Here is a 26,313-nt window from a genome sequence, read left to right on the forward strand (position 1 = left end):
AAGCCAGCTCCATGTTCTAAGAGATACGATGGCAAGAGGATGGCTACTACTACACATGTTGTATGCATAGATTTTGACCTCAGTTTTGACCATAAAGAAGAATACAGTTCATGGCATATCTGAGCCATTTCCAAAGCATGTCTCAGGAACTAGACAGACATCTATGACTAGCTGATTTGAACATAAACTTGCCAAAAGCAACATATTCAATTCACTCAGTGACCTCTTTGACCATCCATTGGTATGACTCATGTTGAGTTATATCTGTCTTTGAATATTAACACCTTCTTTAGGCCTGGGCTCCTGTTCTAAAGCAGATGTTAAGTGTTTTTAACATGTAGGCTTAAGCCATGTAATTTACGTGCTATCAGTGGAAAAGAGAAATTGGGGAAAGCACTGTTCTCTTTACATCAATAAAATTCCTGTTCAATGCCAAAGCAACTGTTTTCATGACCCTTTGTTATCATCAGTTAAAACTGCAAAATTTCTCAGTCAAGAGTCGGATGCTTGACTTCATTCTCCTTCAAAACACCACAGACCGGGGCTTTCAAGTTTAAAGCCATGCAAGGCATCCTTTGGAACAATAACTTGAGGATCTAAGCAATTCAAAGGAAACAGCTTCCTCAAAACTGGAATCCTTTTTAGCATGGGCTCCACTGTGTCTCAGTGGAATATGGCTTCCCATCCTCCTTGCAGCACACAAATGCTCATTGCCTTTGATCTGGCTCCCCTAGCAGCTGCTCAACAGCAGATCTAGGAGATCCATAAGTATGTGATGCAGCTCTGTGCTGTATTAATGCCTGGCTTGACTTGTCCCAGTTTCCACATATGAGCTGAATAGGCTGAAAAACAGTAACACAGCACAACATCCCCTTTCTCTGTTCTTTATGTGTCCATGCTAAGTCATAAATCTCTGTGGAGCCTGGACTCAGATGAGATCCTCAGAAGAGAAATTTCTCATGGTCCAGAGAGAAACATAAAATGGTGTCTAGGAAACATTACAGCTTCTTATGTGAGCAGGTAGGGTTGTACACAAAAAACAAAACCTCAAGAGAGCAGATACTTCCAGTGCACTCTGGAAGGACTTGGTGGGGACCACACCACATTCCCAGTGGTGATTAATAAGTTACTGATAATTATAAGTATGCACCTCTCTTCTTGTTAATGAAACAACAGTGTTAACTCCAGTTTAAGTTAAAATTCCCCATTTACTGATGATAAAGGGAATATGCTGAAGACATAAGATGACAGATAAGCAGTAGACTACCATGGAGTTAGAGCTGAACATTCATACTTTGGGCACCTTCAGCCTAGCCTCCCTCTTTGGTGGTCTGGACTGGCCTGCTTCTGTTCTCTCTCAGGTAAGAGCAACATCCACATTTTTAGCTTTCTTGAAAGCACTATTTCCATTCCCATATATATCACACTTTTACTAAGCATGCTTAAGAACTTCTCAGGCAATTTTTAGAAGTGGTCTCTCAAGTTCTAGGGGCATGATTTTGTTGCATACACCAAGAAGAAACATGAGAGAAATAATTCTAAACTCTATTTTCTTGCTGTCAGTTGCTGTGTGATTGCCAAAAGAAAGAAGGATTACGTGGTGGCAATGTCCGTCTATTAGCTCCTTTAGTGACTTCTGAATCCACTGATTTTCTACCATCTTTGGTGGATGACAAAATATTCCAGATTTATTATGTTCTAAAACAGTAAGTGAGGGCTGAGTAACTCAATTACAGTCTCACTGAGGAAAAGGTTAAAATGAATTCTCATACTTCATTTGTCATCACAAATACTATCTATGAGCCCAACTTTAATACACAAATCCATAGATAAACAGGTTTTTAGGATTCCTGCTCATCAGCTTAACGCAAAAGTAGAAGAGAAATTTGTATTTTTATGTATAAAATAACACTTGTAGAAAGGGGTGGATTGTCTAAAATAAACTTCTTGTGTATTACATAACTTCTGCATGACTCCTGCAGAAGAAAATGTCAAGGAACAATAAAATCAATTTAGTAACATACCAGCTAGGTGATTTCTGAGTACCTATATGTATCTTAAATATGTCTTCCAGACTTCCAACAACAAAATATGTACCCTGTGAAAGAGCTGCAGTAAAATGCAAATAAAAGATGGCAACAAATTAAGCTTGGTGAACAATCCCTAGCAAAGGATCTCTTAAGTGAATATTGTATCTATTTTTCTGTACTCAAACTGTTCATAGGCACACTGAAACTTCAGTATTCAAAATTATTTAAATTATCTTTTTTGAATAATCTGTTTCATACAGTGGTTTCTTGTGGGTATTGAATACTCAAAACTTAAACTGTACTTGTAGTTCTGTTGCATAAATCAGCAACATCAGTTGTTACCCCATTCTCCTCCCATAAGAATAATGTCATTGCAGTCATCACCATGGTACCTGCTGAGTGCATATATGTATTTCTTAGTAAATTTTAAGATTTCAGCAGTTTTACTAGATCAAATATCTTTTTGATTTAAATTTTGATGATCAAAATATCTCTTAGCTTTTACTTGAAAACAGATGAGTTTAAGAACTTTTATGAATATTGGTGAGTAGCAAATCCCACACAATATGCAAGCACAATAAAGCAGTGGAAACTATCGCTTTGGTTATATATGAATATTTATGGATTTTTTTTTATGGTAACTATGTCACACAACACATCTAAATATCTTCTTAAAATTGTTCCTCATCTAGAAAGGTTTAATAAGGGGAAACGTAATTTATTCAATCCTTTGCTCATTTTATTGAATCCTAGATCCTTTTGACAGCTCTCTTTTTCTCACTTCCTCCATAGATCATGCTGCTGTCCTTGCCAATGGCTTCCCTCAAGTAATAACCCAAATACCCTTTGATGGAAGGTTACACAATAGCAGGAGACACAAAATCTGCAGTCTTATGTGAAGATGTATATTAAGGTTTTTTTATAAGGTTTCCTCCCTTTGAAGTTCTGAGGAAACTACAGTTTCCTTTCTCCTGCTGTAAGACATATATTCACTCAAAGCTAAATATATCTTCCATAACAATCCATTTCCCAGGCCTTAGCAATACTTTGGTGCAGTTTTGGTACAGCACCTTTGATCTGCACACAGTTCCTCAAAAAATCTTTGTCCTTCTATTCAGCGGATGAGGAATCTTACCACGAAATGGTTTCTTGCATCTATCTAAATGAGACCATGTAACAGTGGAAGCAACGTCATATTAAAATGCATATGACAAGCCCACATCAGTAATTTATTAGAGCAATGTAGAACACAGTGCTTGCTTAGAGCAGGAGAGAAAGCAATTTTAAAATCATGAATTCACTTGCAGTACTGTGCATCAAATAAACCCTTATATGCCATTCTGTGTCAGATTGTACTCCACAACAGCAGTGACTGCTCTTGGAAGCCAGCCATTTAGCATGTTAAAAACAAGGACTTTCAAGGCCAATGGGCTGCAGTAGCTCTATATAAAAAGCAGCTGTATTTTTATGGCTTTGCTAAGTTTTGTGGCTAAGTGGCTCACCTCATAAACACTATGCTACATAAGCCATACACAGAGTGAGTATTTATGCAAAGCATCCCACTGACTTTAGTGAGGCTATTCATGTAGACTCTCAAAAATACAAGTGCAGTTCATACAGCGTAGCCCTCAGCATGTGTCTGAGACTGCACAGAGCTTAAAAAGTGATGGCCCTGCAATCTGCTGGCTGGAGCTTGCGGGGGAAACAAGCAGAGAGCAGTAAATTAGAACTGCAACTCAGAGCTGTGCCATCATCACTTACAAGTGCTTATAAATTGTTTATCCTCCCCCTCCATGCTGTAGCTATAGGCTTTCATGTCCTTACATCTGCTAAATATGACTGCTCTGCTTACTTACCTATCTCCCAGAAAGGTAGCAAGGCTCACTTACAGCCTATGTCACATGGTAAGGGGAAGAGCACCAGCTTTGCCTTGAGCATTGTCATCTGTCTTAATTTTGATTGATTTTCTTCTACCTGTATTTGATCAGAGTACAGGCAAACATAGGAAAAGAGCAACAGCTAACGTGGTAAGGCTGAATTTTTCCTACTTTGTAGATGTGAGGTTAACCACAAAGACAGGGCAGGAGAAGCACAAACCAGTATTAAGTGGTTTGATTTTTATTCTCATACTCACTTTGGCTCATCATCACAGAACTGTCTTTTGGCTTGCTACAAGTCACCCCTTTTGAAAAGCAGCTCTGCAGAGCAGGAGCAAGTGAGACCAGGGCCTCATCATTCACCAATACTCAGTCAGATGAAAGGCCAAGTTCAGTTTTGCATGCAAATGCGATGCTGCTCTGGTTTCAAACAATATTGCTCAGTCACTGTCAATGCAATAACTGGCAGCAACTGCAACCCAGAGCCAGTGCTGTGTCCTCACCTCCATGTGGAGGTATGAGCTCAGATCAGATATGGTTGGCGTAATCCAACCACCTGGATCACAATAAATTGGGGAGGGGGTGAAGTAAAAACTTGTACTTACAGACTCTCTTTCATCTAATGAGCACATCATGCTTTGAAGTGCTTGGTGTTCTTAGTGTCCCCATGGCAATCTGATCTCATAAAATGCAGGAAGGATTGGCTTGATCAGTCCAGCTAAAAGTTCATGACAGAACTGAGATCTATATATCTTTACATCTTTACACCCAGTCTGCTGCTTTGACCACTAGATGATGTTGATGACTCAATTCTTTGAGGTTTTATGAAAGCTTGCTCATACACACCCGTTTCCATGCAATACCATGGAGATGCCTCCTTCCTTTAAAATTGACTACAATTGGAATACTACAATAAATTCCATTTAATATATTGCCAAGCTGACATACAGCTTCAAATTCAGTCTGTGAAGTCTCATCTTTTTAAAAGCAGAAACCCTTCAATCACTGAGAAAGACCTGAAAAGTTCCCACAGTCTCATAGGGAGCATTAATCTCTGGTGGGGATCTGTCCCAGTACACCGGAGAGCAAGGGTCAATCTGGTTCAATAAGAAGCATGGGGGATTGGTAGAGGGAAAAAGCCTTCTAATAGCCTTGTGTAGAAATATGATAATAAAGAAAATTTACCATTTTGCCCAGTAAATTTCAAGTAAACCTCTCAAGCTGCATTAGGATTTTAATGACATTTTCTCTTACTACCAGGGACACTGTACCAGAAACCCCGAGGCCTGCCTGAAGTCGTATTACTCTGCTTGCAAAACATACTGACTCCAAAGACAGTGCAATCTATTTCTGTCACAGATTAAGTGACCTCTGCGCTTTTTGTGTCTAGCTGTGGAGAAAGCTGCAGGTGGAGGAATGTTCATCCCTCGGTTAAGCTAAACCTTTGTTTGCTGTGTTCGCATGAATAACTTATGGGGCCTTGGCATCATGAACAGCGGCGCTGACACAGTTGACATGACAGCACTATAGACTGAATCCCGATCTGCCCTCCGAGGAGAAGATGGGATGTTTGCTCGTTTCACATTTCACCAAGTCGGGCTGTTCAACTATTTATAAGATGAATAGAAATTTCCACTACTTCAGCTGACACACCTGCCTTTACCTAGCAACTGCTCGGAGGGAGCCAGCTGAGACAGAGGAGGCTTTGAGAGGCACAGCCAAGCGGGAGGCTGCTGCTGCTGCCAGCCCCCTCTGTGCTGCTCTGTCCTCTTGGCCCCTTCCTCTCCCCTCACCAAGAGCTATTTATAGCTGGCACCATCCAGGAGAGGAAGGGCCTCCCTGCATTGCATTCCCTGGGCAGTAAGTGGTGCGAGAGCAGCGTGGAGCTCTGCAGACCCTTTGGGCTGTGGGGGGCACAGCGTGGGGACACTGGCCCCTTTGGCATGGGGTGATCACGACAGCAGCATGAAGTGACTTTCTGAGTGGCATGATGCTACCTCCCATCTTTGCTGCAGCATGGCCCCCTGTGCTGCCCATGTATGTGGCCCCTTTGGGGTGCCTGGCAGTCACTGACAGTGTGGGAAGAGCCCATCCAGCACCAGAGACAGGACATTTTCACCCAAATCCAGACTGTGGGAATGCACCTGCCAGGTTCTGGTCTTTTGTTGGTTTTGACACAAACAAGGGATGGTGACGAACACCACCCAACCAGAATTTGGTTTCCTCCTGAACTGCACATATGTAATGCCTGCAGCCACTGAGATTTCATCTTTTTCTCATATATCTGTAGGATCTCTCAGGCCGCCTGCTGCCATTAGGCTCCCAGGAGCAGAAATTAGGGTGGGTGCCTGTAGTGCTGGAAGGCAAAGAGAGGCCAGTTACTCAATGCCTTCTTTGCTTTGGTCTTCATTGCTAAAGCTGGCCCTAATGAATCCCAGACCCTGGAGATGAAGAAAAATGTCTGGAGACAGGAAGACTTTCCCTTGGTAGAAGTGGACTGGGTTAGAGACCAGTTAGCCAAATGAAACATCCATAAATCCATGGGCCCCAATGGGATGCACCCATGAGTGCTGAGAACACTTGCAGATGTTATTGCTACACCACTCTTCATCATCTTTGAAAGGTCATGAAGAACAGGAGAGATGCCTGAGGACTGGATGAATGCCAATATCACTCCAGTCTTCAAAAAGGGCAAGAAGGAGAACCCAGGGAACCACAGACTGGATAGTCTCACCTCCATCCCTGGAAAGGTGATGGAATAAATCATTCTGGATGTCATCTCTAAACACATGGAGGAAAAGAAAGTTATTGGAAGTTGTCAACATGGATTCACATGCGTTAAATCATGCTTGGCACATCTGATAACCTTCTATGATGTCATAACTGGCTAGTCAGACAGGGGGAGAGTAGTGGATGTGATCTACCTTGACTTCATAAAGGTTTTGACACTGTCTCCCATAACATCCTCATTAAGCAACTCTGGGAGTGTAGGTTAAATGAGTGAACAGTGAGGTGGATTGAGAGCTGGTTGAGTGATGGAGCTCAGAGGGTCATGATCAGTGATGCAGGGTTGGAGGCTGCCAACTGGGATACTCCCTTTTGGGGTCAATGTTGGGTCTGGTCTTGTTCAACATATTCATCAATGACCTAGATGAGGGGAAAGAGTGTATACTCAGCAAATTATCTGATGATACAAAATTGGGAGGAGTGGCTGACATGCCAATGGGCTTTGCTGCCATCCAATGTGACATGGACTGGTTGGAGGGCTGGGCAGAAAGGAACCTAATGAGGCTCAAAAAGGGCAAATGTAGGGAGGAATAGTTCCATACACCAATACAGGTTAGGAGTTGACATGCTAGAAATCATCTCTGTGGAGAAAGACCTGGGAGTCCTGGTGAACAGGATGACCATGAGCCATCAATGTGTCCTTGGAGCCAAGAAGGCCAGTGGCATCCTGGGGTTCATCTAGAAGAGTGTGGCAAGCAGTTCAAGGGAGATTATCCTTCTCCTCTGCCCTGATGAAGCCCTGTCTAGAGTACAGTGTCCAGTTCTGGTCTCCCCAGTTCATGAAGGACAAGGAGCTACTGGAAAGAGTCCAGCACAGAGACACTAAGATGGTAGGAAACTGGACCACCTACCATATGAGGAAGAGCTGAGAGAGCTGGGTCTATCAAATGTGAAGAGAAGACTGAGAATAGATCTCATCAGTGCTTAAAAGTATCTAAAGGGAGAATGTCAGGAGGATGGAGCCAGACTCTTTTCAGTGTTGCCCAGTGACAGGATAAGGAGCAATGGTCACAAACTGGAACATAGGAGGTTCAACCTGAACATGAGGAAAACTTTACTGTGAAGATAATAGAGCAGACTGCCCAGACAAGTTGTCAAGTCTCCATCTCTGGAGATAATAAGAATCCTCCTGGATATGGTCCAGTGCAACCTGCTCTAGGTGGACCTGCTCTGGAAGCAGGTTTGGACTAGATGATCTCAAGAGAACCCTTCTGAGACCTAACATTCTGTGATTCTGTGAAAGGACAGGGCTCCATGGAATAACCACATTTCTGTGCAGTGTCTCGGGGCCCTAGACATCAAAGGCTAATTTTCCAGACAGGACTTCCAGGAGCAAAAAGCTTCTTTAACAGTGATTAAAATATAGATGGGGTAGAACAGATGGAATCAGGGAAGAACACATGGAAAATTACACTTATCTACTTTCATGCTGTAATATGGAGTGGGCCTGGCAAAAGTCTGAGGACCCAGATTTGGAGGAGCAATAAGACCTGCTTTTTACAGTAATACTGAATCTAGTTCTTGTGAGGAATTAAGTGCCATAGTCCTGGTGGACACAAAAACCAAACAGGGAGAGTCCCTTCATGGTATGCTGCAGTTCAATTTAAAGTAGGAATTGATAAGGACATTGAACAGACAAAGAGGGGGTGGAAGCAAGAGGAATATGTGCTAGCACTGATTCATCATGCATGTTGTTGCCAGGATAAGCAAAATAATAATATTATATTTAAAAAAAAAATAAAAAAGAAAACCCAAATCAATCCTGTCTGCATTTTCTAGGTGTCTCTTCCTTGCCCATTCTTAGCATGAGAAACATGGGGATGCAACCCTCAGCAGTGCCCTGAGCCAGCCAGGACACTTTGAATATCAGGGTTCCCTCACTGTGGGGAAGGGAATCCTTGAAGGTGGCTATTTTTTTCATTTTGATACCTTAAGCATTTACCCCACCAGTGTCTGAAGTTTTTGGAGAGGGAGGACTGTAGAAAAATATGAAGTTCTCTTGTTCACAATATCACACTCAAGTGGCAACTTTACAGGAAGGTTATTTGACTACACAGTTTCAAGGCTGCAGATGAGAAGACTGTAATTGCTGCAGTATTGTGAATTATGTTTGTGAAGGAAAGAGTTTACCAAAAAGCAGCCAGGAAAGAAGATAAAGCAGGATAGGTTTTATGGTTAAAATTAGATTGACCTGAGTTCAGATTATTAATATTGGGGGAAAAAAAGTAAATGTGGTGTGGAAATGGAAGGGAAAAGGTGCTTCCAGGAGTCAGGTTTCCGTTCCAAAATATCTTGTACTTTTTCCCAAAGAAACAATCTGTGCCCAAAATATTCAGCAGCTTTTCTCCCTTGTGTTTGACACAAGCTCTTAAATGTAGAGCCGAGATCATATGTGAGGGAGGGCAAGGGAGAAGGTTCCCAGCAGCAGGTGAAGCTGAATTAACAGAGTCATCCTTTTGTGTTCCAGTAAACTCGGCCAGGGACTGATGGCAATCTGCAGGCTATTTCTTCCATCCTTCTCTTCTCCCCCCTTTTCTCATTCCTCCTCCCCAGCCCTAGCACTGCTGTTCAGCTTAGTAGCGAGCTGTTCAAGCTGTTAAAACTGTTCACAGTAGCTGTGGGTGCTCTCTTTAAAGCTGAAAATCATCCTGCCATCATCCACCTTGCTTTAACACCCACCCACTTCGGAAATCTGAAAACTGTGTATCTCCTCCAAGGATGCTAATGCTGTTAATTCTCCGACCTTAACAGTCTATCCAAAATGTGAAAGCAGGCTTTCTGCAGATTACTGGGCTATAGCACGTTCTGCTGAATTTCCCATACACGTTTCATTGTCTGCTTCTCGTGGTTAAAAATAAAAAAAGCCTGATTCAACACTCTCTTATTTCATTTTTACATTACTGAAACACAACTGATTTTTACTTGCATAGAGGAAGTCTGTAACCCTTAAGCCTTATTGTGATTCTTTCTCTGTGTCTTGGCTGGCTAAATTACCCTTTCTAACCATAACCAGACCATTTCTCAGACTCAAGCTAGCTGATTTAAAGGTATCAGCAATCTCTCCAGCTTGCAGTGCAAACATACCTGTGTGAGAGGCACACCCCCTGTTAAATGTACCGTCCACTTGCCACAGGTTTCACACAACTGCCTAACTAAGCACTGTTCATGATATATCTATCAAATAAAAGTATGCACTGAAAAATCAGCTACTTTGATTGCCCACTAGTTTTTAACTCCTTAATACACTAGAAAAGTAGTCTTAAAGTGCCAGGAAAATAGCCTCAAGGCGCCACAGTCAGCCCCCCCATATCATCACTCAGAAATATTGAGCAACACCTGCCCTGCTATTTGAAAGATTTCTCTCACAGCTTGCTATTTACTTCCACAAGGCTCTCTCATCCCAAGAGGATACAGAAATGCATGCAGAGAAGCCAATTTGTTTTCACACAAGGGTCTTGCTGTTGAATCCTGGCTTCAGAAGGGCTTTTTAAGAGACAATAAAAAGGGGACATGCCATTTATATGAAAGCAGTTTCAACCATCCCAGATGCCATATAAAAGCCTTGGATTAGTTTACTCCCTTGTGTAAAGGAATGGGAAAGGTCCAAAGGGGAGTCAAAAAAAAGATTCAGGCAATGAATAGGAAGAGTCTGCTCTGTCACTGACACTCTGCTCCTCAGGTGTGATGGGGAAAGTGAAAACAGACTGCTTAAACACACAAAAAATTTCTCAGAATGCTGTAGGTATAAATGAGGCAGGCATGCCTTGACACTGCTTCAAAAAGGCCTCAAAATGACCTTACAAACCGCTTAATCCTGCCTTACCAGATCATGAGGCCAATGCAGATACAATACACTCTGCAGCCAAAAGGTCCACCACATTTACTGGGTAGAAAGTGATGAAAATATTGCAATGATTTGATTAAGACAGCCTTAGAAACCCTTACATTATAAATATCCTTGGTTCTAGAAAAGCAGCACGTTTGACAATAAAGCAGAAGAGGCTACATCAGGAGACACATGTGCTGCTCATGACATGGCCAATAACTGTACTATCCAAAGTACAGTGAGAAAGCTGAGAAGAATTTGATTAGGTGAACCATCTGCACGATTATTCTGATCTAAGGAGAGACTTGATAATATTGATCAAAGCTGGTAAAACATAAAATGTAAACAAAACCAATGGAATGACCAGATGAAACACAATAGCATGGGAATGGCTTAATCTTTCCAAAAGGTTTAGTTAATTCAAAAGGTAACTAAGACTCAACCCTCCCTTGGGAGCCAACACTGTAATACTCCATTTCGTTCCACACACTATGACTGAGACAAGATCTAAGGAGGTCATGAACAGCATAATAGGAAAGATCTTATTTTAAACCTTCACCACCGGTGGAAATAAAACTTGCTCTTCTTTGGAGGAATGTTAAAAAGTAGGTTAGAGGTTTGTTTACAATAAGAGCTTTTTGTTTGTTTTACCTGATTTTCAGTAACACTGCCTCACTCTGTGTTGTAATAGCACAGGCCATTCTTTCCTCTTGTGGTGACTTCATTTAAGCAACATTATTCAGTTCTGAGTAGTATGAATAGGACTGAAGAGGAAACCAGTGAGTACACAGGCATGGGAACTGTATCAGACTGGGGAGGACAAGCATCACTCCATGAATGTGAGGGGAGCCAGAAGAACATAAGTAGTTGGCAGGGCAACAAGCCCCTTTTTTATTGCTTTTATGATTACTAATAAGCTGCAGCACAGCACTAAGCAAATTCACAGCATGGGCCTCAATATGAGGGGTCTTAGGAGTGCATGGAATGGTTGTGTAAATGAGAGCTAAGGCACGTATTTTCTGACAGTCTAATCAGAGTCTTTTTTCCCTTTGTACAGCTAACTGTGAGAAGGTCTTAACAGCTTTTTGTAGCAACAGATTTCAAAACCATCCAGAATATCACTGTGAGTTGAACTGCAGCATTTGGAATATCAACTGGAGACACACATGACTGAAGAAAGCGGATCGAGTAGCTTACTCTGTAGTCTGTGCAACACAGGTGTGAGTTTTGGAAAGCTAACAGCATGTCTACACTAGCAGTAGGGTGACAGACATTCTGGATCTATGACATCCATGGTGGTACCAAGTCCAGAACCCACAGGCACTCCACAGCCACAAAGTGTGGCAGCAACTTATCATATAACAGAGCATGAGAATATCACTACCTGGAGGGAGATACTCACTCCTCATAATTCCCACCTTCACTTGCCCTCTGTACTTGGGCAGGCTGGAGGCAAGATGGTCTCAGGAGGATGTTACCTGCCTTCAGCCCCAAGCTAGTTGCTGCTGGCAGCACCATATTTTGTGGCACAGTCTGCTTTAGCTCAGGGATCTCCCTGCTCTGTTACGAGATGCAGAGGCACTCTGATTACCCCTCACCTTGCAACATCCATTTTATGTCAATGGAGCTACACTCACAACCTCATTAAGGGCTGAACACTGTGGCCATGAAAGAATAAATAATCCTAAAACTGCAGTTAAGTCTAAAGATGCTTGAATAATTTCCCTGTCCAAGATGAAATCTCTGCTTTGCTCTCAGGGTCGTGTACTCACTGCTGACTGTTGAGCAACAGTGCCAGGGCTGAGGAGATGCCTTTGAAATGTCATCTTAAGTGTCTTGAAATGCTGACAAATCATAAATCCACACAATTATAATTTAAATATTTGATCACTGGCAGAAGGAAACACATCCTGGCAAATATCAATCTGTTGTAAAAACAACCCCTTCAGGTAAGCCCCCTTCATGCCTCATATCCCTGCTTTCTTTAATAGAGTGTTTTAGAGTGCCACAGGCTCTCCCTGCACCTAGCTGGAGCCAGGCTGCTGAGCTGCAATGTTTAATGGATCCATTTTTTTAAATTAAAAGGCCTCTAATCATCATCATCATTATCATTGTTCTGAGTCTCTGCCTACTACACAAGATCATTCCTCTTTCCCCGTGGGATAGAGATCAGGTTTTTTTCCCCAGGGACTGAACAAACAAATTCACTGTAATGACAGAGACTGTTATTTAGCCAAAGAAAGTCTATAGCAATTTTTTTTTTCTTTTTTTTTTTTTTCTTTTTTTTTCTGGAGAGCATCCAGCGGTCCTCTAGGTTATCCTCTCCTCACCCTACCCTATTTTTTAAATATTTCACTGATTGTTTTGCCTCCATGCATTTACCTGTAAAGCTCTCCAAGGACAAAAGGATGGCAGCTATTTAAGCATAAAGGTACTTTAGCTCTACACGCAAGGGCAAAAACAGAGATGGAAATGAGATCAGCAAAAGCACTGCAGTTCTATTTCCCTAATGAAGCAGAACTCACACAAAGCTGGGCTTACATGCTGTAATCAAGTATACTTCTCACAATGCTGGGGTTATGGAGAGCCCTGTGCAGAGCAAGATAATCATCAGCTTGCCATGGCTCAGAAGGACTTCATTCCCCTTTCTGTTTTGCTCAGTTGTCAGCTGATAGTCAGTATGCAAATCAAAAAAAACCTGCTTTTTTAAGAAGTGTTTGTAGCAGGAGAGATGCCCAGTGTACACTCTCCCCCTTCCAAGCCCCTCCCCCTCAAAAAAGTGGGTGAAATAGGGGCATCAGAAGATGAAATATTGTTAGTCTGGTCATGTTTTTGCAAGGATGAGCTAAGCCTAGCTCTCAGCCCAATTTCTGAAGGACTGCTTTGTGGAAATGACTTCATAGGTGATCAATAGCATTGAGTAACTTTAACTGTTTTGAGAAGTTTGTTCCCAGCACTGAAAGGCAAAGGCTCAAGGAGGATGAAACCAATGGGGAGATAAAGTAAGGTAGAGTAACATGAAACCATTGACTCCCACTGGAAAGACTGGAAATTTTGCTGTTCATTTCAACAAGATTTTATCTTGCTTTTCAGGAAATTTGTTTTTCCACTAGTTTGGTTAAGATTTCTTTTCCTTCCTTCCTTCCTAATTGCCTCCTTCCAGCTGGTGCCCCCTTCCATGCTTCGGAGAAGGAGCTGACGTCCACCTGCACTCCCATAAAAGCTTAGACTTCCTTATAAAGTACAGAGAAAAGGGGTGAAGTTCTGTTGATTTTTAGGTAGTGATGGCAATAAAGAGTTATTTTGTTTTATCTAAATGGGAAGAAAGTTCTCTGTGAAGAGTTTCTTAGGAAATTTCTGTGGGACTGAAGGACTTGAGACAAAGTAATGCTTTAATACCTCTATATATACAACTTCCTAGGCACTGCATGCCATAAAACCTAGCTAGGCAATACACACAAGCAAAAGAAAAAGCCAGTGAGACTCAAGTTAGAAAATTTCACTGAGCAAATTGTTCCATAATAATGAAATACATTCCATCCAAAAAAAGCACCAGAAAGTTTGATCCAAAAGAATTTAACTTTTATTTAAGAGCATAAGCAGATGTGAAAGAAAGAAAATAACTGGGAAAGCTGTTCTCAAGATATGACCTGTGGAAAAACAAAAGGCTTGTTCCAAATCACACCTGCATGTGATGAAAACACAAAAGCTCCTGAGCTGAACTGTCTCAAAAGAACAAACCATCAAGGCAGGCAAAATCAGAAAAAAGTTAGGATCTTATGGGGGTATGAAGGAGAATTTCAGAACCACAGAATGGCTGAGGTTGGCCAGAATGACTGAGGATCATCTCCTTCAATCGTTCTGTTCAAAGCAAGGTCACCTGTAGGAGGCTGCTCAGGGGTCTCTCCTGTTAGGTTTTGAAGACCCTCAGGGATGGAGAATTCCCAATCTATCTGGACAAGCTTGACCAGTGTTCCATTACTTTTACAGTAAAAAACTTCTTCTTATATTTAAATGATTTGTGTCTAGTTTCTTTTGCATTCAGTGAACACCACTGAGAAGAGTCTGGCTCGATCTTCTTTATGTCCCTCCATCAGGTATTTATATACATTGATAAGATCCTTCTGAGCTCTATCTTCTTCAGGCAGAACAATCTCAGCTCTCTCAACCTTTCCTCATGAGAAAGATGCTCCAATCCCCTAAACATCTTTGTGGTCCTTCACAGGACTCAGTAATAACACATGTATTCAGTCTCAACCTTTGCCATATGTTCTTAGGACATCTGTAAGTTCCTGTCCTCCCATGTACTCTCAAAGTAGCTTGATTCTACAGCTATTTGTTAGAAACATCCTTCCCTGGCAGTTAATGGAACTCAGTTTTTGCTTTGAAAAAGAATGTTTCAATGCAAATTAAAAAAAAAAAAAAATGCCTGGAGAATCTAAACCACTGGAGAGGAATGAGATTTTGGGATTTTGCTGATGAGTGGAGGAAGTGAGCAGAGATCTATGCATACAGGATGCTGGAGGCTGGAGGAAGGAATCCTGCAGGGAACAGTTTCACCCCACTTTGGTTTGCAAGTCAAATGCAGCTCCAGATATGATCATAATTAGACTTCTGCTGAAAGTTTAACTCTTGGTTTCTGAATTCGGCAGTGAATGAAACCAAATATGAGTAATGATGCCTCAGTACATCCCCCAGCAAAAGCAGCACCATGTAATCAGCAATGCCAAGGACCAAATCATTTCAGTGGGTCAAAATAAGTATCCTTGGACCCTGGCCTACCCCACCTGGGAGGCATCAGTAAGGCCATATCACCCTATATTTTCTTTGACCATCTTGGACAAATTTATTCTCCAGATGTATATATTCCTCAGGAAAACTATTAATATCCTACTTTTATAGAAAACAATTTATGGCAGAAGTCCAACAATATTAATATAAATCTGGGTAGCTGCCAGAGAGTGGTTTAGTAAACTTTAAATCTTTGTTTCATGTTTCCAAGAAGCTGTTAAATATAATTCAACAGTTCCAACTAAGACATGGCAATAAGAAATATCAGTCTTAGCACTGAGTGGGGAGAAGCCCAGACTAAGAATCTCTGGATCTGAGTTGGTGGAAGTGGGCTGGGAAGAAGCTAACCTCAGCCCAGGAGAAAAGCAGAAGACAACAAGAGGGTGGGAGGCAAGAAGGCAGAGACACGTTGCTTGGAGATAGTAGATACCAAAGAACTGGAAGGAAATGGAGAGGAAAGCAGAAAGCACAGGGAGAGAAAAGATTAAGGAAGGGGTGGGGAGGCAGAAGATTGAAGGTTGGGGGTCCAGAAAGAAAGTCAGGACTGAGGAGAATGTATTATTGATTTTAAAGTTTTGGAGATTGGAAAATAGTAATAATTTTAGCGACAATACAACACTTCTAAACCACTGTTAAATCTCTACATTAGGTGAAACACTAAAGGTGGGCATGCTGTAAAATAAATGAAGAATTGCAATAGAAGTGGTATTGAAGATTAATTCCCAACCTGTAAAATGTAACAGGTGATGATTAAGAGCATCTAGGGAATGTTTCTGAAATGAAAGGTAAATGCACATCTTCCTGATGAACCATTAATTCTATCCAATCAGGACCTCAGAGAGCTTGCATTGCGGAAGAGGTGGGGGGGTATTAATTATTATTTTATTTCTTCATAACAATCATGAGGATGTTTCATTTCCATCAACATGTAGGTTATGATGTTGAAGCATATGGAAACACTGCTTTGTGGGTTGTGAGAAATGGTATTTTGCTATGATAATAACACCATTTCTGCATAACTAGCCACTGACTTTTGTTCTTCTCAACAGCAAATAGTCCTTCGTTGTAACAAAAGTAAAGCTGAGGGATTTGAAAATGTGAAAATAGCAGAGCAACCAAAAGCCCTTGGCCCATATAAATATTTACATTTGAAATATCCATTTACTGAACTGGATATTTCAGCTGTTGAGGGCAGCCTGAATCTCATTACATCAGCTTCAGAGACCTAGTGGTGCTCTTGCTTTGAACACAGACAAGAGCAGCACTTTTATTGTGTGATATGCACATTCCAAGCACCCAGCACACTTACAGAGTGGGTTGTATTCCAGCAATTCCATGTCTCTGATATTCAGTTTTTATAATAGTATACAGACTTCACAGCTGTGTAACTTTCTAATATTGAATACAGATCTCTCACAAGACAGCTGTCTTGGATTTTATTTTTTCTTTATTCATAAGGAGGGAAAAAAACCTTCTAAAATCATCCTCAGCAACACATTTCCTAGTGGAAAAACCTTTATAATTCACTAATTATTCTGATCTGGGGCTGCAGTAAGTAAAATATTATCCAAACCTTTCAGTTCAGAAAAATTAAGGGCATGCAGCCCTTCCTCTGGATGCAGCCAGCTCTTCTCCCTTGGACCAGTCTCCCTCATCATCAGGTCTCCTGTCCTGTCAGAGGTCCTTCTGCTCCTTTGCCCTTGTGAGGCACCAGGTCTCTGGGATGACTCTAGAGGAGAAAAGGGAAGATGGAATATGAAAGTATGTCTTCTCCCTTTTGATCTTGCCTTGCAAAAAAAAAAAAAACAAAACCCAAACCCATACAAAAGGCATGCCAACTCTTTTCTGGGAATATCTGTATAAGTGGACTGCAGGGATACCTGACAGGTCCACAGTCCTTGCAGCCATGGCTCCATTCAATATCTGCCTCCAAGAGGAAAGTCTGGGGGCAACAGGCCACAGGAGTTATGCTGGGGGTAAAGGGTGACCATTGGAGTAAACCTGACCCAATTTGTAGCTGTTGTTATCCTTTCCCCTTCCACTGGAGGCAGCCTGCCCCAAGAAATGAAACAGAAGCACTGGAGAGGAATGCAGACACATTTTTCTCCATTGTGGGTGTTTAGTCAATAAAGAGAGATCCAAACTGGCATTTTTCAAGCCATGCACCATGGCTGCTCTATAGTTCTTCCAACATCACTGTGTATTTTACATTGAATGCTCCCAAGTATCCAGTATTTGCTGTTTCAGCTCATTTGGAAGTGTTTTGTTTAGGCTGCTCTGTTACTTCTGCAGATCTCAATATGCCAAATAAGCTGCTGAGATGCTGCTATGGGCCCCTTTTTCATACCTGTCTTTCTGTTTCCATACACATGCTAAATATCTTCATTGTTCTGCCTTCACTTCAGGAAAGGCTCTAAATCAGGCACTACTGGCTTGAGTAACATGATTACACAAAAGGCCTGCACTTTCATTTATTTCTAATAGATTTTACTTATTTCTTCCTGAATATCCTGGTTGAAGGTGGAGCTAGAGAAGTTTCCTAGTCTTCAGAATGATATTTTAGTTTGGTTTTCTTTCATCTTACTTGTTGGCATGTCTATGCCAATTCTACTGCTTCCATTAATATTTTATAACCAAAAAATGGCTGTAAAACAAATTTTACAACACCCCTCCCTTAGATGAAGACCACCTGAAGAACCTGAAGATGGTCAAGTCCATGGGACCTGATGTGATTTACCAGCAGTTTCTGAGAGAACTGACAGATGAAGTTGCAAACCCACTTTTCATCATATTTGAAAAGTCATGTCAGTCTAGTGAAGTTACTGCTGATGGGAAAAGGGGAAACACAACCCCATTTCCAAAAAGGGAAAAAAAGAAAATCCAGGGAACTACAAGTCAGACAGTCAGTCTCACCTCTGTGCCTGGCAAGATGATGGAGCAGATGCTCCCGAAGGCTCTGCTAAGGCAAACAGATAACAAAGGGGTGATTGGTGACAGCCAACACAGCTTCATGAAAAGCAAGTCCTTCCTGACTGATTTGGTGGCCTTTTATGATGGGGTCACAGCCTCTGCTCTTGTGAGACCTCACCTGGAGTACTATGGCCAGTTCTGGAGTCCTCAGCATAAGGACATAGAGCTCCTTCAGCATGTCCAGAGGAGAGATGATCCGAGGGCTGGAGCACCCCCCCCTATGAAGATAAGCCAAGGAAGTTGGGGTTGTTCAGCCTGGCAGAGGCTCTGAGTTGACCTTATAGCAGCTTTCCAATATAGGGCTTTTTGCACAGGCATGTAGTGAGAAGACAAAGGGCAATCGTTAGACATTAGGAAAAAATTCTTTCCTGTGAGGGTGGTGAGATGGTGGAAGAGGTTGCCTAGCTGCCTCCTTCCTTGAAGTGTTCAAGGCCAGGCTGGATGGAGTCTTCAACAGCCTGATCTGGTGGTAGGTGGCCCTGCCAATGGCAAGGGGTTTGGAACTAGATGGTCTTTAAGGTGCTTTCCATCCCTAGCCATTCTGTGATGATTCTATGAATTCAAACCCAAAACTTATGAGTCTATCAATAAGAAATTGGTAATATATGTAAAAGCTGCCCTGATAGTGATATTTCCACTTTTTTCTAAAGTTCTTTATAGTGAACATTACCACTGAATGCATCTTAAGGGAACTCTGAGATAACACAATGACCCTCAGAGATTTGTGGCTGCAATGATGTGCTGGAACACAGAGTGCGTTTATGTTGAAAGCATCATTCTGGCCCAGTGCTCATAACTATTAATGTTTTGCAAATATGTTTTTCCTGGGATCAAATGGACTACAAATAATTGCCTGTAGTGTGCTTTAACTTTGTTCAGGTTCTATGAAAACACTCTGTTCCTTCAACTGAGTTGTTTTTTTCTCATTTACCATGGATTTTTTTTCTCACCACTACCTAACCGATTGAAAGGAAACATACAGTCTCAGATGGAAAAACACAGTGGCTGTGATTAGGACTAAAAAGCAATCTACAACTCACTCTAGTCACCAATAGATGACATTCATAATAAACGTTACCAGATTTTCCACTGACTTTGCAATAAGACATTATTGTATTGTTTGCGTTTAAAAGTATATAGTTATATAATGGAAAATCCTTCAAAATCAAAGTTCAGGCAGACAAGATTGCCTTTATTGTGGCAATTAAGTAAGCTTTATTACTCATACCAAGTGCATTGTATATGAGAGGCAAAGAAGAGATGGTAATAATAAAAACTTGCAGGGGACTGTTCATAATTGTTATAAATCATTGGTAACCAAATAAATGAGCACCCACCTTAGCTCACAGACACACACATACACCAGTAGATGTGGGCTAGTCACATAGTTTTACAGAAAGGACAATTTTCAATCCAAAGGTTAATGCTTATGCATCGACAAGCAACTATTTGAAAGCTGTGTGTCATGTGTGTAACACTTAACAGCTGTTTGCAGTTCACACCTTTATGAATCCAGGGTAGGGAGTGGTGTATAGCCATTTACATGCACCTTTACAGTTCCTCTTGTGGAGGCCCAGGACTCACCCAAGTGAATTTGCAGGTTCCAATGTTCATCGTTGTCACAGCCACAGCTTCACAATGCAACAGTCACAGCTTTTACACCTCACTGCCATTCATAGCCTGGGTTATGTTGTTCTTGACCCTTCTCTGTGAGAGGGTGTTCAGGACACAGTGAACTTTTTGTCTTACCCCCTGAGACCCTTTCTCCAGGCAGACTGGGACTTCCTCACAGCTGTGGATCAGGGGTCCTGCCATCTCCCACATTCCAGGTGGGAAACCACAATGAGTGCCATGCCTTCCAGCCTGCCTATTGGCCTACAGAAGGCTACAAGGCAGCACCTCAAAGAGTGTGCTTCCTTACAAAGGAGGTAGTCATGAAGTATATGTGTCTTTTGATGTACCACCTGAGGGGAGGTACCTGCACAGAGTCCCCTAGCAGGAAATTAGATTCAAGACATCACTTACATTTCTCCTTGCCTACTGTCAAGGCACTGAAAGACAACTTCAAGCCAGCTACAACAGGATATCCCATGTATTGTCTGGAACCTTCCCCTCACAAGGACTGACCCAACCTCACTCTGATTAGCCTGAGAGATCTGGTGTCACATATGTACATGAAAAGCATCTAGGCACTTATTAAATATGCATTCCCTTTCCTTCTAACATCGTTCCATCAATATTTTAATGCCATGTTGCCTTTTAGATTGTGTTCCTACTGTAACATGAGGTCCCTGCTGGGGCAGGCAGACATCACAGCAATGGTGTGTTTATGGATGACATTTGCTTCAATATGAAGAATTGTCATCAGTAGTGATTTGCTGATGCAAATAATTACATTTGTTTCATCTGGAAAGGACATCTCTATTCCTTTCTATCAACAAAGCCAGTGAGGCAACATGAAGGTGTACAAAGTAAAGCTGAACATATTCAAGCAGAAAAATATGATTATTTATTGCCAAAGAGTTACTTTGTGATCAAGCCCATTAGATTAAACTTAAGTCAATGTAAAAAGTGCTGACTTTATTGGCATATATGAGATTCAAATTCAGAACATTGACTATTTCTGTAGTGAAATTCATCTTTATACGAACTTTGTCTGTGGGATTTATTTCCTGGGTTTTTGGGAGGTTTTTGTTTTCTTTTGTTTTTTCACAGTCCATTTCTCATTTTGTTTTGTGTTTTTCCTCTCCTCTGGTTTTAGACTAATCATTGCCAAGTCTCAATCTATGCTTGAAAAACAATAGTTGGCAGTCATTGTGCTAAACAGCCCATTTTGTTATCCTTGCCACAATCCATGGTGTTCTCAGTTATTGCATTTGATAGGAATCATTAAGGTTTCCATGTTGTTAGTCACTTTCCTGATTTTTCATGTTTTGTCTGCTCAGGAAGCTGCTTTCCCTGGAAACATTTGAAGAAAATAAAACCTGATTACAGCCAGCAACTTGGGATAATGGCATTTAAGTACAAAATCCTAGTTTGTTTTTGTTTTAAAGCTAATAATTCTAATTATAAATGTGAAAGACTGGCTTATGAAACTTTTATTCACACTAAGTCATTCCACACAAGTCTATAGAGCTAGTTGTGACAGAAATATTGTTCACTGTGAGTAATTTTTAGATAGCACAGTCTGAATTTGTAGCACACTGTATTATCATGATCTGGGATCTACTAATAGGACATTAGACTGGAATAGACCTGCTTATCTCAAATACTGTAAGTTACTTTGTGGCACCCACAAAAAATCAGTGAAGGTGCCATGGCTCTCAGACAGTTTTCAGGTTCTGTTTGAGGGATGGATGTGTAGGCATCAGACAGGGAAGAAGACCTTTCCCTTTGCTGATAAGAAGGTCTCTGGCATACCTTGTAAAAAGCAAAAGAAAACAGGATGAGAATGCTGCAGGAGATTGACATGGGCGTGATGGCTCCCATGTTCACAGAGTAAACTAGGGTCCAAATATACAGAGGGAATCCACATGCTCATTGCTTCATCTGCCATTGATTCCAACCTTGAAACCAGAGATCTGCAAAATCATCTTAAAACTAAACTGCTTAGAACACACAAAACAAGCTGCCCTACCTTTGGTGGGGAAAGTGCTGAATGAAAGGAGAGATTTCTCCCAGAAAAAAAAAAAAAAAAAAAAAAAAAAGCATCTTGGAGTCACAGGATTCAGGTTCATATTACTTTGGCACTTTGGCAGACCCTGTCTCATGAAAAATGCTGCAGGTTTGTAATATCAAAATGGAAAAGGAAGATCTTTGATTAGTTTAAACTGTTTCATCACATGCAGTAAACTGAACATAGCATAGCCATTGCTAAAGATTCAAACTACAGTTAATTTGCAATCCTAACATGAGCAACCTGTATCCAACAGAAAAGGTCAAGAATTTAGATGGTGCAGGCCAAATATTTCAATTTGTAAAAAAAAATTCAGGCAGCTGAGGTTAATTCTTGCCTCATATATTTTCCATATGAATTTATAGGTCTCAAGTATCTTACAGAACAGAAATGGCAAGTATATGGACAAAGCTTTCACCTTTGCTACAAAGCTGAGAAAATAGGCCACTTTTAGTTAGTAATGCAATAATGAGGTATAAGTGCTTTCATTTCCATTGCAGTTTATATCCCAGACAATAGTGGGATGCTAAACACAGCATTAGCATGTACAACAAAACAAATATATATTTTCCATCCTTCTCTACCATTAATACTGAAAAATTTTTTCATGTTGCTGTAAATTTTTTGTGCCCAGTTTTCCTAGGAGGTGATATTTGAGGAAAGAGGAAGGAAAAGACATTACATAATTTTTAATTTGGCAGGACTGACAAAGAAAATGGCATATATAGGGATATACATAAGCAACAGTCACCATCAGCTGAACCAGTAATTTCAGATAAATATTTTTCCAGAAAGTTAATCTTTTAAAAGAGAATGCACAGGTTTTCTGATGGTCTTTTCACTGAAATAAAACCATCTGCAGAGCTTAACAGAGCAGGAATACTCTTTCTATTTAGCATGAAAGTGAGGGGTGAGAGGTGTGGCTGTGAGAAAATTATGATCCTACAGGCTGGGAAATATTCCCCAGGTCCTCATTGGTTAAGCCTCTTTTGATATAAGTGTAATTAATTATTTTTTGTTGAAGGGGGGAAAAGGGAGAACTTGCACTCAGATTTCTCCTTGAGAATTTGCCGGTGCATTTGCAGTTAGGAAATTACTAAAATAAGCCTTTGCACATATGTCCTTAAAAACACTTTGACTGCATTCCCCCATAATGATTAAGCTTCTTCAGAGTCCGTAAGCCAGTGAGAAAGGGATTAGAGGGGTTACTTTGTGCCTCTGTGCCCATAAAAATCCCTTGGCTACTGCAGCACACTGCTCAGAGTCCTGAAAGCTTTCATATAATCCCTGCCTCCCGGCCACCGCCACCACTGCATTCCCTTTATTTAGACACATTCAACTTTCATGCTGTAATCCAAAAGCAATCCAACATGAAAACAAGATCCACATTATAAATCACATTTAAAAACTAACCTGCCAGCTAGACTGGAGCAGCAGGGCAGTGGTATGACAAAGCTACCCTCAATTTTATGCTGGAAGGAAAACCAGGAGATGTAAATTGGCACTTAGCATCTTCTGACATTTCCTATTCTCCTGGTAGATCAGGACAGGGATCATTTTCTATACCTGTCTTTTGTAGGAGAGCTCACGCTAGGACACTGATTCTGGACTGTGTTTGCATGAGAGCATAAACACAGGATAGCAACAGTAAAAGAGAGATCTGCTCCCTGTCACCATTCAGGGGATTTTTGTGTCAGAGGAGAGCTTGCTATGCTCAGTGGTGTTGCACTGAAAATAATTCATTGTATCATAAACAGCAGCAGCACAGGACTGCGAGCTATCTCTGGGTCACTGACTCTGTTCCTAATGCCAGCCTGATATTATATAACCCCTTTCACTAACTCATCTTTAGGAACCCTAATTTATTTAAAGGCGACATTTCCCAGCAATTAATTCAGGAAGGAATTCGGGGCTGTGGAAAGGTTTGAACGAAACACTGCTGTTAAACACAACAGCAGCTGTAAACATACAAAGTGAACAGCTTCCAGATCCTGATGTTAAAGCAGAGAAACAACTGTCAAATGTGCATTAAAACAACATCTGCAAGACAGAATAGGAAAATCACTTTTGTGGAGCTAACCAGTCACAAATACTTCCTGGATAAACAGGAACCTGGCACTGCTTGGCAGAAGACAACTGTGAGGGCAAAACTGGGGCTGGAGCAGCTTGAGAGGAAGCTGCTTGTCATGCACACCCATCTGAGAGCAGAGGGAAACCCAGCAGCTCTTAGGTTTACAGAGAGTGTAGGGAGGAAGAATGGTCACAGTCAGGGCAGCCTGGTAACCCAGCTTCAGAGCTTGGCTCACTCCTTTCCTGCCCCTCACGTTTGCCTGTATCCTTTGGCACACTATATCAGCATATCTTGGTCACCATCTGTGGAGTGGAGATAATAACACCCCTTGTCTGCCTGTCTATTTAGGTTGTAAATGCCTTCCGACAAAAACCATCTCCTGTTTACCAACAGTATGTAACACACAGGCTTGGTCTTGTATACAGATCCGGATCACTAAAAATCATTATTTTAATAGTGAACGTAGATTTAAAAAATCATTATTTTAATAGTGAACATAAATAAAAATAGTAATTATCCAATGTGAATCTAACAAGAACATTCAAGCTGCTTTGGTTTTGTTTTTATGGGGACTGTTATCATAAGTACACAAGGCCAGAGGAGTCAGAGACAGAGCAGTTCTGCCTGTTTTGGAGGGGCTTCTGGTGCCCTCCGGCTGCACATGGGATACACCTGGGAACATGATACAGATGCAGACACATGTAGTGAATACATGGGTGTTCAGACACTGACCATGTCTGACTATTTAAACTATCACCATTGCATCTTGGCAGAATGACCTTCATATGAAGGTCTGAAAAATAGGAAACCTGAAATAGTATTTTATGACAATCTCACAGGACAAATAAGCAAAGAACATGCATTACAAACAGAACAGACCATCTCTTTTCATGACTAATTTACTCACCTCTTTCACGTTAACAAAAGTAAATGACCAGGAATACCAGTTCTTCCTCATTCCAAATAAAGGATTTGATAGATCCATGGTGCAGAGCAGAAGTTAAAACAGTAGTTAACTGCAGCCTGGTACAAAAACCCTCTGGGATTTGAATAAATGCTTTGCTAATTTTAAAAATTTCTACAATTATTTTTTTTTAATAAATGAGCTCCCAGAGTGACATATTTCAAACATAAAATCTTAATATTCCTTTTTCGTGAAGTGTGTGTCATTGTTCATGGGGAAAGAGAAAGAAGCTCTGAGCTAATTTTTAAACCCAGGGGAATATCGACAGTCAGCCAGCTGCTAAGGCTTTCTGCTTGATCCCTTGCAAATTCTCTTCAGCTATTCATGGCCAAAATGTGTCATGTGCCAATCTGAAATCATGTTGGAGGAACTGGTGGAAAGGATCTCCTTTTCATACTGCCAGCAGGCTTGTGTTAGAAGGCTGCGAGGGATAACCATTACTATTTATAGGTAATCCCCCTTTTGAAAGGTCACCCTTCATTGTGTGTTTGTTTTGACCCATGTCTATCCAAAAATCATTCTCCTGAAGCTATTCCTAATGAGTATTTTTAAGCAGATAAAAATTAAATGCAATGAAGCAGAAGATAGTGTCTGTTTTACAGATGACAGCCCAAGGAATGCACAGCACTCACATTAGCTCCTGTGTATTTTAATTCCAACATAAGCAGGTTTATTTTGCTTTTTACCAACCTCACTATCTTCATTCAGGAGCAGGCACTTATTTTACATGTTGTACTGTACTGAATTACTTTCATTATCATGAGCTACTCATGTGCAAGTGCAGAGCTCCTTTATCAGTCCCACAAACTCCAACTTGCAGTGAGACAGAGAGCAGAATGATGCCTGCTCTGGAGATCTCAGCACTTCTTATTCTGAGAAAAAGAACAATACAGTTTCCATAGTATGGAACTCTGCTTTCTTTTGCTCTTTCCATATATCTGAGTGGTCATCCTGAGCTAAAAGATAACTGCCTTTCCCATTTTCTGCTGGACTGTGAGCTGGAGGAAGCAAGTAAAGTGATGACAGCACTGAGCACTAAAATAACAGAAGCATTGAATAGACGAAAGAGAAAAGTGTATTTTTATGGAAAGTGGTGCACAGCAGTACACCAGCAGAGTGATGCTCTCTGTATTTTGACACCATCAAAGTTCAATTATTGGAACGCAGACAATCATCACTGTGGCAAGAGGTCAATACAGAGAAGAAGAAATATGGAAGGGGAGGGGAGATAAAACAGGGTGAGTCTTCGTGAAAGGAGGAGGCCAATGGGCAGGGGATTTAAGAAGATCTTAAAAGCACAGAGATAATGTATAATGTTTTC

General features: G+C 41.1%; 1 long non-coding RNA gene across 1 annotated transcript; it reads right to left on the reverse strand.

Moving 5' to 3' along the window:
• Positions 1 to 16,731: 16,731 nt before the first annotated feature.
• On the reverse strand, positions 16,732 to 25,411 carry LOC139796476 (uncharacterized). Its single transcript, XR_011726042.1, has 2 exons — positions 24,936 to 25,411; positions 16,732 to 17,040 (listed from the first exon to the last, which is right to left on the reverse strand). It is a non-coding gene; the product is annotated as an uncharacterized lncRNA (long non-coding RNA).
• Between the last annotated feature and the right edge of the window lie 902 nt (positions 25,412 to 26,313).

Source organism: Heliangelus exortis, chromosome 1 (assembly GCF_036169615.1).
Source record: "Heliangelus exortis chromosome 1, bHelExo1.hap1, whole genome shotgun sequence".
NCBI lineage: Eukaryota > Metazoa > Chordata > Aves > Apodiformes > Trochilidae > Heliangelus > Heliangelus exortis.